The sequence below is a fragment of the Mirounga angustirostris genome, unplaced genomic scaffold, assembly GCF_029215605.1.
Source record: "Mirounga angustirostris isolate CCGP_5_RB_7025 unplaced genomic scaffold, mMirAng1.0.hap1 SCAF_4, whole genome shotgun sequence".
NCBI classification, from domain to species: Eukaryota; Metazoa; Chordata; class Mammalia; order Carnivora; family Phocidae; genus Mirounga; species Mirounga angustirostris.
This window is the reverse complement of record NW_026991712.1, coordinates 50,071,955-50,089,917: the sequence shown is the minus strand read 5'-3', so window position 1 is coordinate 50,089,917 and position 17,963 is coordinate 50,071,955. Positions and strand designations below refer to the sequence as shown.

Below are 17,963 nucleotides of genomic sequence, written 5' to 3'. Positions count from 1 at the left end.
GATTCCGCACTTCAGAATATACAATAACCCATATTTTTTTCTCTAAGAGAGGGACTTGCAAAACAGCTTACGTGTCATAAAGAGATTTATATGAACATCCATCAGTACTTTCAAATATTTGGAATTTCAGGCTGAATTAGCTGCTTGGTCCATTCATTCAGTAACCAAATCTCCTAAGAAGCACACATGAAAAATTTGCCATCTTTGTACTATTTTGACCCTGGATTTGGGTTTGAAAAGAGAAAATCCGAGTTCCCTATCTGTTCTCCATTGTTACTAATTATATGATTTAGTAGAAGTCCATCCTATCTCTGAATCTCAGTTCATCATCTTTAATATGAGCTTATTATGATCTACCTCTCAAGATACTGTAGTTATAATAACGACAAAGCATACATAGGTCCCAGCTCAGTGCCAGATAGACTATTAGTATAATTATCATTATTATTAGACTCTTTCAAAGTCAAGAACATCTTTCCAACCCTAACAACAAATTCAGCCTTCTAATTTATGAAGCCCCAGACAAACTGTGCAATGGCTTAGTCACAGAGATTCTACTCATGTATGTATGCAATGGTCTTGATATTTTTTGGGAGGATGGGGTGAAGGAATGGATTATTTTATTTATTTGATAAATTAATAACCTGGATAATCTAGACAAATAAACAGCCATTCCTAGGTAAACAGTGGTTGAAAACTGGTAGCTTTAATCAAAATGACCAAAATGAGTGGGGGATAGCCTTAGAAACTTCCCTGTGGAAAATAATTGTGTTTGAAACTGAGTCTTTATGGAAGAAGCCCTTTGCAGCCTGGAATTTTATTTAATAAAGCTAATATTGGTTATTTTCAAAATAACGATTCAAGATATATGAAGTTTTTATACACTCAAGTTGGTAGAAAATGGCAAGTTCTGTTGAATGTAGAAATATTAAATCATATTCTCTAGTCATAAGTTCACTGTTCATAAGGAGAACTATTAAATTATATAGAGCAGTGACAGAACAATCCTGGCACCAATTGTCCTTACTGGGCTATGCACATTATGAAAAGAAATGATTTTTTTTGCATGTCTCTGTGGTATTTATAAAATCTTGTGAAATTTGGAATTTTGTAAAATTATAGTAATATGCCAATTATAAATATAATTTAATCTTTACCTCTATTCAGGAGGTACTATGATAGAAACTACTCTTTTTTTTTTTTTTACAAAAAAAGCAGTTTCTATAGATACTATCTTTGTTGAACAGCAATATTTTTTGAACCAGCTCACTTCCTGTTGGTGCATTTATTATTATAACATAAAGTAAGTTGCAGAAAGCTGGTATCTTTTATGTTAAATTATACATTTCCAAATTTTGTGCTTTAACTTTAATGTGGACACAATATAAAGAGTTGATATTACAGAAATTTAATGCTAATGTTTCCTTTAAAATAAGAAATACAATACACCTATGCGTGAAATTAATAGTCTGTTGGAATTCCTAGCAAATCATCTACTAACTATAAAAAGACAATTGTCAAGCAACAGATTTAGACAAAAACAGGTCTAGACTCTGAACACTACTGATTATCATAGAGTAAAATAACAGATGAAAGCTTTTCAATCTCAAAGAGCAGCCAAAGGACAAAATAAATAATATTAGGTATTATATATAATATTTGAGTTTGCCCTGAATAGTCCTTCTCCATCTCTGATATTAGATTATGGCTTTTCTACTGTCAATGCTTTGTATAGTATGTTTTATTCTATTCTTATTTTACAAACTCCCACTCATCCTGTCGACTTCCCTGGTGGCTGAACTGATGGCCATGACATCTGGAATCCCATTTCCAGCCCCAGATCCCCACCCCAACTTTGCCTGCTCAGGATCCAACAGTTAGCTGGACATTTCTCTTGGTTTTTCAACAAGTAATTCCGGTTGACTATGTCTCAGAAAGTTATCCTTTTTTTATACTCTCTATTCTAATTAAAGACCCTAATAGTCACCCATGATGGAGACTTGGAGTTTAACCTGAGATTCTTTCTATATGTTCAATAACTACTTCTTAAATGTCTGTGTTTTCTTCCTCTCTATATCTATTGCAAATAATTCCTTAGTTCAGATCATCATTATTTTTATATCGTTTCACGCAATCTACAATACTGAAATTTATTGTGGAATCTGATTGCTTAGACATGCCATTTGAGTGGTTGGAGTATGTCTTTAAAGTCTGATGGTAATTTGAAGAAGTTGCCACAAGATGGTGTTTTCTTCTTTTTAGTTTATTAATTACAGACATCTTAAACCTTGACTAAGCCCTATAAGTATGATATGTAAATTACCTTTTCATCATTGAAGGATTCATTATCAGGTAGTCAATATATATACATATAAACTATGAGAGAATGTACCAATTGACATAAAATAATGAGGAATATGATATCCAGGTCTAAGTCAGTGTTTTCAAAATTTTGTAAGCAATCTTGACTGGCTGGCAACATTGAGCAAGGTATTCCACATGCATTACTAAGCTTCAAAGAGTTTCTGCATTATAATAAGGGGAACCCTATCAGTGAGATCACAATTTTACCTGCTGGGAGAAAGCAGCGGTAAGAGGCGATAAATATGATTAGCTTTCCAGCTTTCAAACTTTTAACTTTCTTGCATTTCATGATGCCATAAGTTCCTCGATCTTTTGTATTCAATATTCTTTTCACCTCTATTGCAAACTTATCAGTTCACAAGCCTGTAATTTCTATGAAGATGGTTTTCCAATCCAAAGCTCTAGTGTCAATTATTTTTTCTAGAGCCACATGCACATTAACATAAACCTATATATTTTTCAAAACTCAATAGCCTTTCTTTACAACCTCAAATATTCATATTTCTATAAAAGCCAAAACATGAAACTTCAGTCTTCTTTGAGAATGTCCTCTTTCTTATCCTGTCCCATTCACACATCTACTGAAAAAGATGTAACATTTTTAAATTCTGTATTCATTTTCTCCTGAAGCTATTTTTCTTTTTATCCTCGTAACTTTAGGGCTTCACTTCCTCATCTCCCAGCCCTAGGAAGCATTTCACTTTACATATATAAACAGTCACATGCATCACACAGAAATGCACACACACACATACACACACAGTTTTGACTTTTAAAATAACTCAATATATACCTATCACATAATATTTTAAAAGTTGTTATATATAATATATAACATAATAATATATCTTGATATATATGTATCAATAAAGATTTATTTTCATTTAAAAGAGCTCATAATCACCTTCTAGAGTAACACATACAGATCTATATCAGTTTTTATTACCTTTATGTCATGATAGTATATATGGATGTGCCATAATTAATTTTGATATATCTTTATAATGGACATTTGACCATATCCAATTTTTTCCACTATTAGCACTAATTTACAGATAGTATTCTTATAAATATGTGTGTGCAAGGTTTCTTTTTTTTTTCCTTGTGAAATGGACTCTCATATAATCAACTATTTGGGTTTGCACCTTTAAAATTTTCATAGCTACTTCAAGTTATTCTCCAAAAATGATGTATTAATTTTCCCTATCATTAAGGTAAGAGATTACCCATTCTCCCATATATTTAACAACAAAGATATTATTATTACTTCATATATTTTCTGAACTTAACATAAACCAGCTTTTTAATTTGCATTTAATATATGTTTAATGAGGTTCAACAACTGTTAATATATTTATTGGCCATTTTTACTTCTACCTTGAACATCTTATTCATATCCTTTATCCATTTTCAAAAACTTTTTATTTTTAATTTTTTTTTAATTTTAAGAGAGAGAGAGAGTGCACATGAATGTGGAGTGGGGAGGGGCATAAGGAGAGAGAGAGAGAGAGACTCTTAAGCAGGCTCCATGCCCAGCTCAAGCCCAAGGCAGACCTATCTCACAACCCTGAGCTCATGACCTGAGCCGAAATCAAGAATCAGACACTTAACTGACTGAGCCACCCAGGAGCCCCATCTTTGCCCATTTCTTAACTGAGTGTTTAAAATCTTCTGTTCCATTTAGTTGTAGGAGATTCTAACATAATGTGTGTGTGTGTGTGTGTGTGTGTCTACAGTCATTGTTTTTAGGATGTCAATTCTCCTCATATTTTTTAAATGATTGCTAATTTTATTAAATAGTGTTTCTACTTCTTGATTAAACATGGCCTTTCTTGCTTCTCTGTATTTTTGAATTTTCTATGACAAATGTGATATTTTCATAATCAAACAAAGAAAACAAAAATTTTGTATACAAGTTACCAGTAAGAATTTTGGGGAAGTGAAAAAATCACAGTACTGTTAGTCAGGATGGTAAATTGTAAACAACCTATCAACGTCTTCCTTCCTCTTGCATCCTGTCTCTGGTGCTTGCACACTAGACAGGAAAGTCGGGTGTATCACAAGACAGGCCAGTGTGAAAAAGAAGAAAAGAATCTGATTCTTTCTTGTATTTATTCCAGTTGGTCAGTGCCTGTAACACCAATTGTCAAAAATTCTACATATCATTTCTTACTGTAAACTTTATCTATAAACTTTATTTAAATTCTCTTGTTTTAAATTTAGAAATCAAATTCTACTCAGGAGTATGTCTCTATTCCTCCTTTCTTCATGCTGTGGTACTGATGGTAATTAAAATTTACAATGCTTCTGTATCTCACCAAATACAGTTATGTACCCCATCTCACAACCCATCCCACCCCATCTCACAACTATGTAAGATAAGGAGGGTAGTAATTATTATTCACATTAATGAAGAACAAAACTGAGATGTTTGTCAACTTGTCCAACATCATTTGGCTTGTCAGTGTTGGACCCAGCACCCGAACTCAGTTCCTCTGATGTCACCCATTCACCAGCTTCGCTTCTCTGTGTCAACACTGAATGATGTGCTTTTCCCAAAACAATTCCTGTTCTTACCCAACCTCCTGCATTTTATCATAGAGTTTGCTCTTTTCTAGCCCTTCCTTGCCAGGGTTGCTACAGTTTGCAAATAAAAAATACAAGTTACCCGTTAAATTTGAATTTCAGATGAACAATTTTTTAAGAACTGTAAGTGCGTCCCATATATTGCATGGGGCATGCTTATGCTAAAATAATATTCACTGATTCTCTGAAGTGGAACTTTAACTGAGAGGCCTATGTTTTATGTGGCAACCTTATCTCTACTCTTATTTACTCTCAGAATATGAGCCATTCTTTAACATGAATGCCATTTCTGACTTGGACTTTATCCTAAATCTCCCAAACTAAACGAATCACTTTTTCTTGCAATTCATGAGGATATTTGTTTTTACTTCTTTATTAAATCTACCTTATATCATAGGTTTGTGGCTGCTCCTACTTTTTAACTATGGTAAAAACCATGGTGACAGCTATAGCTTATTCATCCTTAGAAAGTCCAAAAATACGTAACATCTTGCATATGGTAGCTGTTCAAAACATCTTCACTAAACTGAGTTAGCATATAATAATCCGCATCCACCTTCTCAATTTAACCTGCATATATATCCATGACAATATACACTACCAAGGAAAAAAGTAAGATAATAGAACACTTTAAAAGAGTTGTCTTAAGGGATGCCTGTGTGGCTCAGTGGGTTAAGTGGCTGTCTTAGACTCAGGTCATGAGCTCGGGTCCTGGGATCGAGCCTCACCTCAGGCTCCCTTCTCAGCGGGGAGTCTGCTTCTCCCTCTCCCTCTTCCTCTGTCCTTTGCCTTTGTTCACTCTCTCCTTCTCAAATGAATAAATTTTAAAAATCTAAAAAAATAAAAGAGTTGCCTGAAAAAAGTTAAATTACAGAGATTTTTGTATATTTGGGATATCTTCATGTTCAGAACAACTTTTTTTCAAGCTACTAAGTGGCCAAAGTCATATCTTACCTGGCTTGGGTTTTAAGATCTTGACTAAAACTCAACTCTAGCTTTCAAATTTTTCAAATACCTGACCATAATCAGAATGAGAGAGCTACGTCGGATTTTCTTTTTAACCTAACAACAATGCATTTTTATCTTAAAACAAAACTTTTTTCTTAACAATAACTCATTAACTTTCTCTTGTAATCAAAGTAATTTTATTTCCCAGATGCTGTCAGTGATACTGAAACAAATAATTTCCAGCTTTTAGTGTTTAGGTCTCTGAGCCAGGTACTGTGTTAGGTACAAAAGAAGAAAGCTATATGGTACATGTCCTTAAGAATTTCACATTTGAAATATATGCATAATGGAATAATTTTAATACAAATAATTTAAAGGATAAATTTGAAAAGACAGAAAAAAAATGGATTATCCCAGTATGGGTCAATTTGAGACATATTAGTAACCCTTGAATTTTTTTTTAAAGATTTTATTTATTTAAGAGAGAGAATGAGAGAGAGAGAGAGCATGATGGGGGGAGGGTCAGAGGGAGAAGCAGACTCCGGGCTGAGCAGGGAGCCCGATGCGGGACTCGATCCCAGGACTCCAGGATCATGACCTGAGCCGAAGGCAGTCGCTTAACAAACTGAGCCACCCAGGTGCCCCGTAACCTTTGAATTTTTAATGTAGACTCAAAATTTCCTGTTACATTTTGCATCCACTTTAAAATTTAGCTTAAAGAAGTGACATATGCAAAAATTCAGCTAAAGAAATGTCCATTCAATGATTTACAAATATTCAAATACGTGTACATATAATTAAAGAAGTATTTAATAAAACATAATACAGCCATAAAATAGACTGAAAACAACAAAGTGCTATTGTAGGAGTGTAATATGGTCATGAAAAGATGTCTTTAACAAACTGCTGAGTGAAAAAAATTATAAAACGGCATAGCAATAACCGTACACTTTTTGTTGTTTCTGTAGAAAATAGATGATTACATAAGCACAGAAGTTAGAAAAAGCAATTCCTACCACTCTAAAAAATTATTTTTCATTAATGTATTTTATATAATATTACATTTTATTATATTTTAGCTCTTTTAATCTAATTTTCCTGGTATATGTGTGTACTTAATTTTCTATCTATCCATCTTATGTTTATATAAAAGTTAAAAGATAGTAAATAAAAAGATATGTCTAAGTAAAGGGTAAATGATATTAGTTGATTTGGATACATAGATACAGGATGCAATCACAAACGATATCACCAAGATTCAAGTTCTTTCTACGAATATCTACTCAATGTTAACAAATCATATTATCTCCACGGACAAAGAGCAGATATGAGGCTTGGCCATGAGGTTCTGACCCAGATAAAGGACGGATGGTGTTAAATGCATCTTGGGAAGGAACCATCTGGGAATGGCATGTTTATGCTTGGTTAAAAAAAAAAAAAATGCAGCTTTCTCCTTCTGTTCCTGGCTTTATATCAAACATGTAAACATGTCAACTTAACCACAGTTAAAGTGCTCTTTTGAGTTCAGTAAGTCAGTATGGAGTTCAATTTACCTCCTAGGAGGTATGTTCTTTTGCCCCTTCTTGTGTGGAATCTCCTACTCTTCTAGAAACTGCTCCCACAATATTACAAATATGCTGCTCAGCTGTTCCGTGGTTAGAGTCTATCCATTTGGGTCAGACTCAACTTGTTTCTAAAGCTCTTCCCCCTGATGGAAGCTTCTCTGCTACTGTTTCCCAGGGTGACCACTCTCTACAGTTTAGCAACTCAAACTGATTTAAATTCAGTAAAATAAGCATGTGCTCCTGAAATTTTGGCATGAGTTTAGCCTAGGATTTCTGGGTAAGTAAAGTATGTTTAGGAAAAACAAACAAACAAACCCAAATCGATGCTGTAGTAATGTTCCCTTTTTAAAAACATATCAAACATGTCAATGATATTTGGAAAAGTAGACACACAAGGGTTTCTAGACACAAAATGTATTTTAATGAAGTGAAATCCTTTTTATGTTCCATTGTGTCCTCACAGAATAGATACAGAATAGGCATAGCAAAAGAGCATTCCAGGACTCTCCTAAAAAAAAAGTGTCAACCATGTTGTACACAGAACACCTCTATGGGTGAGAGGATAGTTCCGTGAAGATGTTGATTCAGTCTGCCGTACTGACGAGACTGCCAACGAGGGGGCCACTTGCCAATTGGCACTCAGTACAGTGGCTTTTTCCCCTTACGATAATTGCTTATCAACTGGGAATTTCATTTATCCATTGGCACTATAAATTTAACCTCAGTTTATGAAGCAAGCTCTAATACCTCCACAATTTTTGTCAATAAAATGATTTGAGATTTTTCATTAGACTAGTGTTTGAAAACATGGCATTGTTGGCTGATTCTGTTCCTCTTCATTGCACTAATTGTTTATAAAAATTATACTCCACAAGCTTTTTGAGAAAACAAGCACTTTAATGAGCACACCATTTTAAAAAGTGAGGATAATTTCAGCAATGTAGAGGCCCAGGCACTAGGAATTTGCCTCGAACCATTTTAAATATATCATCCAGCAATCATTATTTAACTAAATTAGTCATAAGTACAATTTAGGAAGGTTATGATTTTATTTATGTCTACTCAAATGTAACTTAAGGACCTACTAAGGGATGCACAGGAAACTTGCTTCTCCATCTCCCCTCCTATGCTGATCAATATGCAATACACTGAGGAGTTCTGCTATTACACATATTACCTACAAGGGGAGGGATGGAGGAAAAAAAAAAAAGACAGCTTAGGCCAGGATCTTGGACTGATATGAAGCTAAAGTCTGCTACCACTGTGAGAAGAGTGAGAATGCTGAGAAAACTGGACTTTGGGGACACAGGTTCAAATGGCTTTCAGGCCTCATATTTTGCACAAAGTAATAGCAGCAAACGACTGAAGAAATCTGAAGCCGCTGGTGCACTGAAGATAACATTGGCTATGACAAACCCATTTAGCTCCAGCTCAGACTGATAGACACAACACCGATCCTCTCCCACTGATGGCAAGAAAAAAGAACAGGGGTACATATTTCTAAATGCAAATATTATTTACCTCAGCCTCTACTATCCTTTTACTTACAATGTTTAGCATCCTATCAAAATTTAGAGATATTCACAAAAGCAAAGCCCATGGTATAACCCATGACCAGGGAAACAAGAGAGTAACACAAATAAATAAAACAAACAACAAAAAAAAAGAAGACCCAGAAACAACCCAAAATGTCGAAAATATTAGATAAATACTTCAATGTAACCATGATTAATATATTAAATCATGTAAGGTACAAGGTGAAAAACATGCAGGGATAAATGGGGAATTTGAACATAGAGATGGAAACATTCATAGGAAGTTAAAGGAAATGTAGAAACAAAAAACACTATATAAGAAATTAAGAATCCTTTTGATGGATCTATGGTACTTGACAGAGCTGAGGAAAGAATCAGTGAACTGACAGGAAGTTCAATAGAAATTATCCAAACTGAAACAAAAAGAGAAAAAAAAAAAGTAAAACAACAACGAAATAGAGCATTCAAGAGCTGCTAGATAATAGAAGCAAACATATAGGTAATTAATATGTTCAGATTATATAACACCACAACCAATTAAGTTAACATTTAAAAAACTAAAATTTAAAATCAACATCATCATTTTCAAGTGATCTGTAATATTCACAAGATAGATCATATTCTGGGCATGTAGTGAATCTCAATAAATTTAAAAGGTTGAAATCATTCTAAGTATGAGCACATACTTAGAGCACACTGGCATTAAATATAAATTTTTAGAAACACAATAATATTCAATAATATTTCAGAGAATACCTAGAAATATCTGCAGTATTTAGAAATTAAACACACTTCTCCAAGAATCCATGATCAAATAAGAAATTACATAGTGAAAGACCATTCTAACTCAATGAATTAAAAAAAATAAAGAGATAATATACAAGTCACCAATATTAGGAATGATAGAATATCTGCAGACTCTACAGATATTAAATGGATAATAGGGCTATTTTATGAACAACTGAATGTCAATCAATTCAAAAAGTAAAGAAAATAATCATGTTGGGGCACCTCGGTGGCTCAGTAGGTTAAGTGACCGACTCTTGATTTCAGCTTAGGTCATGATCTCAGGGTCGTGAGATTGAGCCACACGTTGGGCTCTGCACGGGGTATGGAACCTGCTTAAGATTCTCTCTTTCCCTCTCCCTCTGCCCCTCCCCCACTCATACTCTCTCTCCTTTCTGTCTCTCTCTCTCTAAAAAAGAAAAGAATTATATTGCTTGGAAGACACAACCTAAATTTATTCAAGAAAATATAAATACCCTGTATAGCCATGTATTTATTTTTTAATTGAATTTATGGTAAAAAAAAATATTACAAATAAAGTTTCAGGGTCGAAAAGATTCACTGGGAAATTCTACCAAACATTTAAGTAAGAAACAATACCAATTTTATATGATTTCTAAGAAATGGAAGAACAGTTTCCAACTCACTTCATGAGTCCAACCTTGCACTGGTACCAAAAACACAGGCCTTCCAAAAGAAAACTGTAGACCATTTTTCTTCATGAACTATCAACACAAAAATTCTTAAATAAATTATAGCAAATTACATCTAATTAAATATATAAATGGCAATACAAAAAAAAAATAGAGATGCGCTTCATCAGTTTGTGAAGAAGTTCCGATCTATTACCAGTTTGCTTAGCGTTCTTAACATAAATTGGTATTAAATTTTGTCAAGTTTTTTTGTACCTTTCGAGATAGTTCTAACATTTTCAATATGTAATGTTTTGATATAGTGATATGCATCACGTAAGTCTTGAATTTGAATGAACCTTGTATTCTTGGTAAAAATGTATTGTCCTTTTACTTTTCTTATACTTCATGGATCTAACAAAGTTTTGCTGAAAATAATAATACAAACACTGTAGTCAATTATGTATGTGTATTATATGTAATATAATATATATGCTTATGTGTGCTTGCAGATAAATGAAAAATTACACTAGTGATACAAAGGATGGGAGGAAAGAATTATGATTATTTTGTTATTATAAAAATAATCACTGTACCTATGAAATGGTACAGTATTATTTGTGAGTGGGCTTAGATTAGGGGTAAATGAACAATACAACCATAATAGACAGAGAGAATGGAAGCCTAAATTAGGAACAAGAACAAGAGAGCAATTAATAGAAAATATAATCCACCAGTGTCAATTATCACTTTGAACGTCAATGGTGTAAATGAAATTAAACAATGAAGATTGGATCAAAAAACAAGACCCAACTATATGTTGTCTACCAAAAACCCACTTTAAATATAAAAACATGGGGCACCTTGGTGGCACAGTTGGTTGAGCGTTGACTCTTGGTTTGGGCTCAGGTCATAATATCAAGGTCGTGGGATCACAGAGTCTGCTTAGGGTTCTTTCTCCCTCTCCCTCTGCCCCTCCTGCTTGTGCTCTCTCTCTCGCTCTCTCTCTCAAATCAATCAATCTGTCAATCAATCTTTAATCATAAAACCATATATAGATTAAAAATAAATGAGTGGAGGAGGAAAGTATATCATCTTAATGCTAATCAAAAGAAAACAGGAATAGTTATATTAATTTCAGACAGCAGATTTAAAGTAAAGAAGAGTATCAGGGACAAAGAAGGGCATAACATAATAATAAAGAGTTCCATCTCAAAGAGACATGCAAGCCCTAACCTGTACGTGCCTAACAATAGAGAATCAAACCATGATAGCCAAAAACAAATAGAATCGCAAAGAGAAATAGATGAGTTCACAATCATAGTTGAAGATTTCAACAATCCTCTATCAGAAATGGACCAATCCCACAGGCAGAAAATCAATAAGGACCAAGTTCAACTCAACCACACAATAGTTTGAGTGAATATAATGGACATTTATAGACTGTTTCATTCATAAACATCAAAACACATTAAAAAATTCATCCATCTCAAGCTCACATAGAACATTTACCATGATAGTCCCTTCAGGGCCATAATACATACCATAACAAATTTAAAAAAATAGAAATCATATAATGTCTGTTTTCAAATCATAATAAAATTTAACTAGAAATAAATAACAGAGAGACAACTTTAAAATCCCCAAAATTTATATAGACTAGAAAACACACTTCTAAATAACACAGAATCAAACAAGAAATATCAAGAGAAATTTAAAATATTTTTAACTAAGTAAAAATGAAAACACTAATTATCAAAATTAATGGCATGTACCAAAAGCAGTACTTAAAAAATGTATAACATTAACATATATATTACAAAGGAAGAAAGGCCTAAAACTAGCCATGCAAGTTTCCACCTTAAAAAAGTAGAAAAAGAGGAGAAAATTAAATCCAAAAACATTATAAAAGAAAACTGCAGACCAATATCTTTCATAAACATAGATTCCAAAATCCTCAACAAAAAATTAGCAGTTTGAATCCAACAATGTATGAAAGGAATTACACAGCATGACCAACTGGGATTTAATCTAGTTTTGCGGAGCTGGTCCAGCATGTGGAAATCAAATTATGTAACCTACCAAATCAACAGATTAAAACAGAAAATTGAATTATCACATCAATAGATGCAAAGCATTAGACAAAATCTAATACTGATTTATGATAAAATCTCTACGTAAACTAGAAATAGAAGGGAACATTCTCAATTTGAGAAAGATAATCTACAAAGAACCTAAAACTAACATCCTACTTAATGGTGAAAAACTCAAAGCTTTTCCACTAAGATCAAAAACAAGGATAGGAGGGACGCCTGGGTGGCTCAGTTGGTTAAGCGACTGCCTTCGGCTCAGGTCTTGATCCTGGAGTCCCGGGATCAAGTCCCACATCGGGCTCCCTGCTCGGTAGGGAGCCTGCTTCTCCCTCTGACCCTCCCCCCTCTCATGTGCTCTCTCTCTCATTCTCTCTGTCTCAAATAAATAAATAAAATCTTTAAAAAAAAAAAAAAAAAACAAGGATAGGAGGGGCACCTGGGTGGCTCAGTCAGTTGGGTGACCGACTCTTGATTTCAGCTCAAATCATGTTCTCAGGGTCTTGAGATCAAGCCCTGAGTTGGGCTCTGTGCTGGGTGTGGAGCCTTTTTGGGATTCTCTCTCTCCCTCTCCCTCTGTCCCTCTCCCCCTGCCCCTCTCTCTCTCAAAACAAAATAAAACAAAACAAACAAACAACAACAAAAAAACACAAGGATAAGATAATCCTCTCTCACAACTGCCTTTCAACATCATATTGGTAATTCTAACTAATGCAATAACATAGGGGAAGAAAGGAAATAAAAAGTTGTTACTGGGAAGGAAGAAACAAAAATGTTCACAGATGACATGATCATATATGTATAAAATCTGAAAAAATCAACAACAAAAAAATTTTTGAAACCAGTAAGTGATCATAGCACAGCTGCAGGATACAAGGCTAGTATACAAAAGTCAATTACTTCCTTGTATACCAGCAAAGAACAAGTAAAATTTGAAATTAAAAGCACAATATCATTTACATTAGCACTCGAAAAATTAAATAGGTATAAATCTAACAAAATATGTACAAGAGCTATATGAAGCAAACTATAAACTCTGAAACAAAGTCAAATCAGAATTAAATAAAGAGATAAGAAGATTAAATATTGTCAAGATTTCACTTCTTCCCAATTTGACCTATAGATTCAATGCAATCCCCATCATAATCTCAGCAAGTTATTTGTGGATATCAACCAACAGATTCTAAACTTTACGTGGAGAGGCAAAAGACTTAGGATAGCCAACACAATATTGAAGGAGAAAAACAAAGTTGGAGGATTGACACCAACAACTTCAAAACTTACTATAAAGCTCCAGTCATTAAGACAGTATAGAATTGGTGAAAGAACAAATAGTTCAATGGAACACAATAAAGAGCCCAGAAATACACCCACATAAATATAGTAAACTGATCTTTGGTAAAGAAGCAAAGGCAGTGGAGAAAAGATTCTTTTCAACACATGGTATTGGAAAAAGGAACCTAGACACAAACCATATACCTGTGACAAAAATTAACACAAAATGGGTCACAGACTTAAAACCACAAAACTATAAGACTCTAGAAGATAACATAAGAGAAAATGTAGGTGAACCTGGGGTATGGCAGTGACTTTTTATTTTATTTTATTATTTTTTGATAGAGAGAGTGTGCATGTGCTCATGCACATGCGAGGTGGGGGTAGGGCTAGATGGATAGGGCAAAAGAGAATCTTAAGCAGGCTCCATGCCTTGAGATCATGACCTAAGCCGAAATCAAGAGTCAGAAGCTTAACTGACTGAGCCACCCAGGTGCCCAAGGGCATTGGCTTTTTAGATACAACACCAAATGCACAATACACAAAAAAGAATGTGCAAATTGGACTTGATTAAAATTAAAAATTTTTAATTGTCTGCAAAAGACAATGGCAAAAGAATGAGAAGACAAGCCACAGACTGGGATAAAATGTTTGCAAAAGCACATCTGATAAAAGACTATTACCCAAAATATACAAAGAAATCTTAAGTTCAACAATTAAAAAGAAAAACCCTATTAAAAAAACAACTCTATAACTTTTACAGACACCTCACTAAGGAAGCTATACATATGGCAAATAACCATGTGTAAAGATGCTTCACATCTTATGTCATCAAGGGAAAACAAATTAAAATAATGAGATACAACTACACACTTATTAGAATGGCCAAAATCCAGAACATTGACAATACCAAATGCTGGTAAGGATATGGAGCAACAGGAACTCCCATTTGCTGCTGATGAGAATGCAAAATGGTACAGGCTTTTTGAAGTCTGTTTGGCAGTTTCTTTCAAAACTAAACATACATACAATCCAGTAATCATACTCCTTGGCATTTACCCAAAGGAGCTGAATACATATATTGACTCAAAAATCCACATGCGGATGTTTATAGCAACCTTATTCATGATTGCCAAAACTTGGAAGTAACAAAAATATTTTCCAGTAGGTGAAGGGATGAATAAACTGTGGTACATTCCAACAATGGAATATTATTCATCACTAAAAGGAAATGAGTTATCAAGCCATGAACAGACATGAAGGAAGCTTAAATGCATCTTGTTGGGAGAAGTCAATCTGGAAAGCTACATACTGTATGTTTCTAGCAATATCACATTCTGAAAAAGACAAAACAATGGTGACAATGAAAAGATTGGTGGTTTCCAAGGCCTAGGAGGCACTGAGGGTAAATAGAGCACAGAGGAATTTTAGGGTAGTGAAAATATTCTGTGTACTTAATGGAGGATATATGTCATTATACATTTGTCCAAGCTCATAAAATGTACAACCCCAAAAGTGAGGCCTCATATAAACTATGGACTTTGGGTGCAAAGGATGTATCAATGTAGATTCATTAATTTTTACAAATGTACCATTCTGGTGGGATGTTGATAATGGGAGAGGTTATGCATGTGTGCGGGCAAGGGGTTTATTGGAAATCTCTGCACTTCCCTTTTAATTTTGTTGTGAACCAAAACTGCTCTTAAAATATAAAATCCTTGGAAAAAATATTATATTATATATTATGTCTATAATATATATTTTTGCACTAAAAACTTTGGCTCTTAAAGACTTTGGCATTTTGATTTATCTTATACTTCTTTTTTTTTTTTTTAAGATTTTATTTATTTACTTGACAGAGAGAGACAGCGAGAGAGGGAACACAAGAAGGGGGAGTGGGAGAGGGAGAAGTAGGCCTCCCGCCGAGCAGGGAGCCCGATGCGGGGCTCGATCCCAGGACCCTGGGATCATGACCCGAGCCAAAGGCAGACGCTTAACGACTGAGCCACCCAGGCGCCCCCAGGCATTCATATTTTAAAGGATGTTCCTACTAAGTAATATTCAAACTTTTTCTTAAAAGGCATAAGAACCTCTAATTCTGATAGGTCTAAGCATATCTTCTAATAAAATGCTTAGACATGTAGAATAAAATCAAGTAAAACAAAAAGAGAAGGGAAACTGAAAATGAATATTTCATTTCAAAATTGTTAGAACATCAACCCTCTTGTTTTTATCGTATTCCTTGGTTTGGGATGAATTCCAGATGGGATATTTGTCTCTCATAGCTAGCTTGTTCCACATGAGGCTCGGTTAATCAGTTCAGCCGGAGAACGTAAATCAAACACCTGTTCATGTGAATAAAAATGTCCAAATTTTCTTTTCCAGGCCTTATTCTCCTGTCATGAGCAGACACAGCTCCTGCCCGTGAAACGACCATGATTGATCCATGAGTTTTCATTAGTGGACTTTTAACTTATCCATGAGTTAGAATGCCCAAATCCACCGAACATCTGAATGTGCCCTTTGGTGATGGGATTGAAGCTGCCGCAGGCAAGCAAGATTACGTGGGTCTTGGTGGTCTCGGTCATCGTGAGGGTGGGTCCCTCGCGCTGGTCCAGGGGTCGCCTCTTTTTTTGTGTCTCGATATGTCTTAATTACTGCACCCACCATACTGCATTCTTAGCACTTCTCCACTCTCTCTATCTCTCCCAGAAGGTGGGTTTCTCCAAGACAGGGACCTAGTCTTCACCATGGTATCCATCGTAACCTGGACAGTGCTCTGGCGACCTCCCGGCAGCAGGAGGTGGCTCGGTCGCCGCCAAGGGCGGGTGCGGGCGGCAGTTGGGGGATTTCGGTAAGGGGTCGACCGGCCAGGAAAAGTCTGAGGTCCCTGGGGGAGGCTTTTAGACGGAAGGGAAGCCAAGGGGGAACTCTGGGCACTTTCCCGGGAATCCCTTCGCCAAGGGCTTATCTTATACTTCTAATAGTTTCATATAAAATACTAATATTATCGCTAATAATAACTACAAAACTGCAGTTTAAAACATCTTTGCAGTTTAGTTTTATCCTTTGAATATATCCTACTGGGTATCCTAAATCAAACTACTTTGTTACTGTTGTTTGAATTGGTTTTCTTTGTATTATATATATAGTGTTAGATTCAATGCCATATTCATGGCATTTGTACATGTTTTGATTAGCTTTTATTCTCAAATACCTTTTCCAAAGATGCTTTTATGGCAGACAGACTTGGAAGATAGAAATAAAATCACCCTCCAGGACAGAGGGCAGATTTATGTCCTGACCAATATAAAAAAGATAATACTGTCTTCTGGGCAAAGTTTGGGCAGGCTTACTAGCAGCCATCTTACAAGATTTAGGGATTACTAAACTAAAGTTTCCTCATCTGTATCAGAAACCTGTGTGTGCTGTATTCACCTCAACCCTTCATTATCACCTTCATGGGATTGGGAGGCAAGAAGAACGGATGCAAACGTGATGCTCATGCTTCTTGCTGCAGTGCCATGAGTTAAAGTCCTTAGTCTCTGTCCCAGACTGTCACATCTCCAGCCAACATTTGTGAGCCTGGGGCAGTCTAACTTAGCTACAATCTCAGATCCTTCACAGTTCTTCACATAGTTAGGTTCTTTGTTTTCAGTTTGTTTTAAATTTCATGTATTTTTTTCTTCTTTTTGATTTAACTTTCTTTTTATCTAAGATGTTGACATGTCTCTGTAGTCAAATCTGTAAAAAGGTACAAATCATGCAAATCTTGCTTTCATCTCTGTCCCCATCCATCCAACTTTTTCTTTCCCTCTCTCTATCAATAAGCATTTTTATTATTTTTGTTGATCCTTCCATTGATTTTAAAAAGAATATATAGAGATAAACATTGAGACAGACAGATGATAGATAGATAGATGATAGATAGATAGATAGATAGATAGATAGATAGATAGATAGATGATAGATAGATAGATGATAGACAAAAAGACGAACAGGTAGAGACAGGCCAATGCCCATTAACAGACTTCCCTTGAATCCCAGAATTATTAACTGTACAGGACAATGTGGGATTGCAGAAACAAAAAGAGATTGGCTAGTAAGAAGGGCTGAGATACAGATTTTGTTGGGAAGGTCATCTCCATAGCTCAAAGAATAGCACTGAAGTCCCTGTGGCGT

At 34.9% G+C, this 17,963-nt stretch overlaps 1 pseudogene; it reads left to right on the top strand.

Moving 5' to 3' along the window:
- Positions 1-16,270: 16,270 nt before the first annotated feature.
- Positions 16,271-17,963, top strand: part of LOC123858595 (heterogeneous nuclear ribonucleoprotein A3-like) — a 34,223-nt pseudogene continuing 32,530 nt past the window's right edge.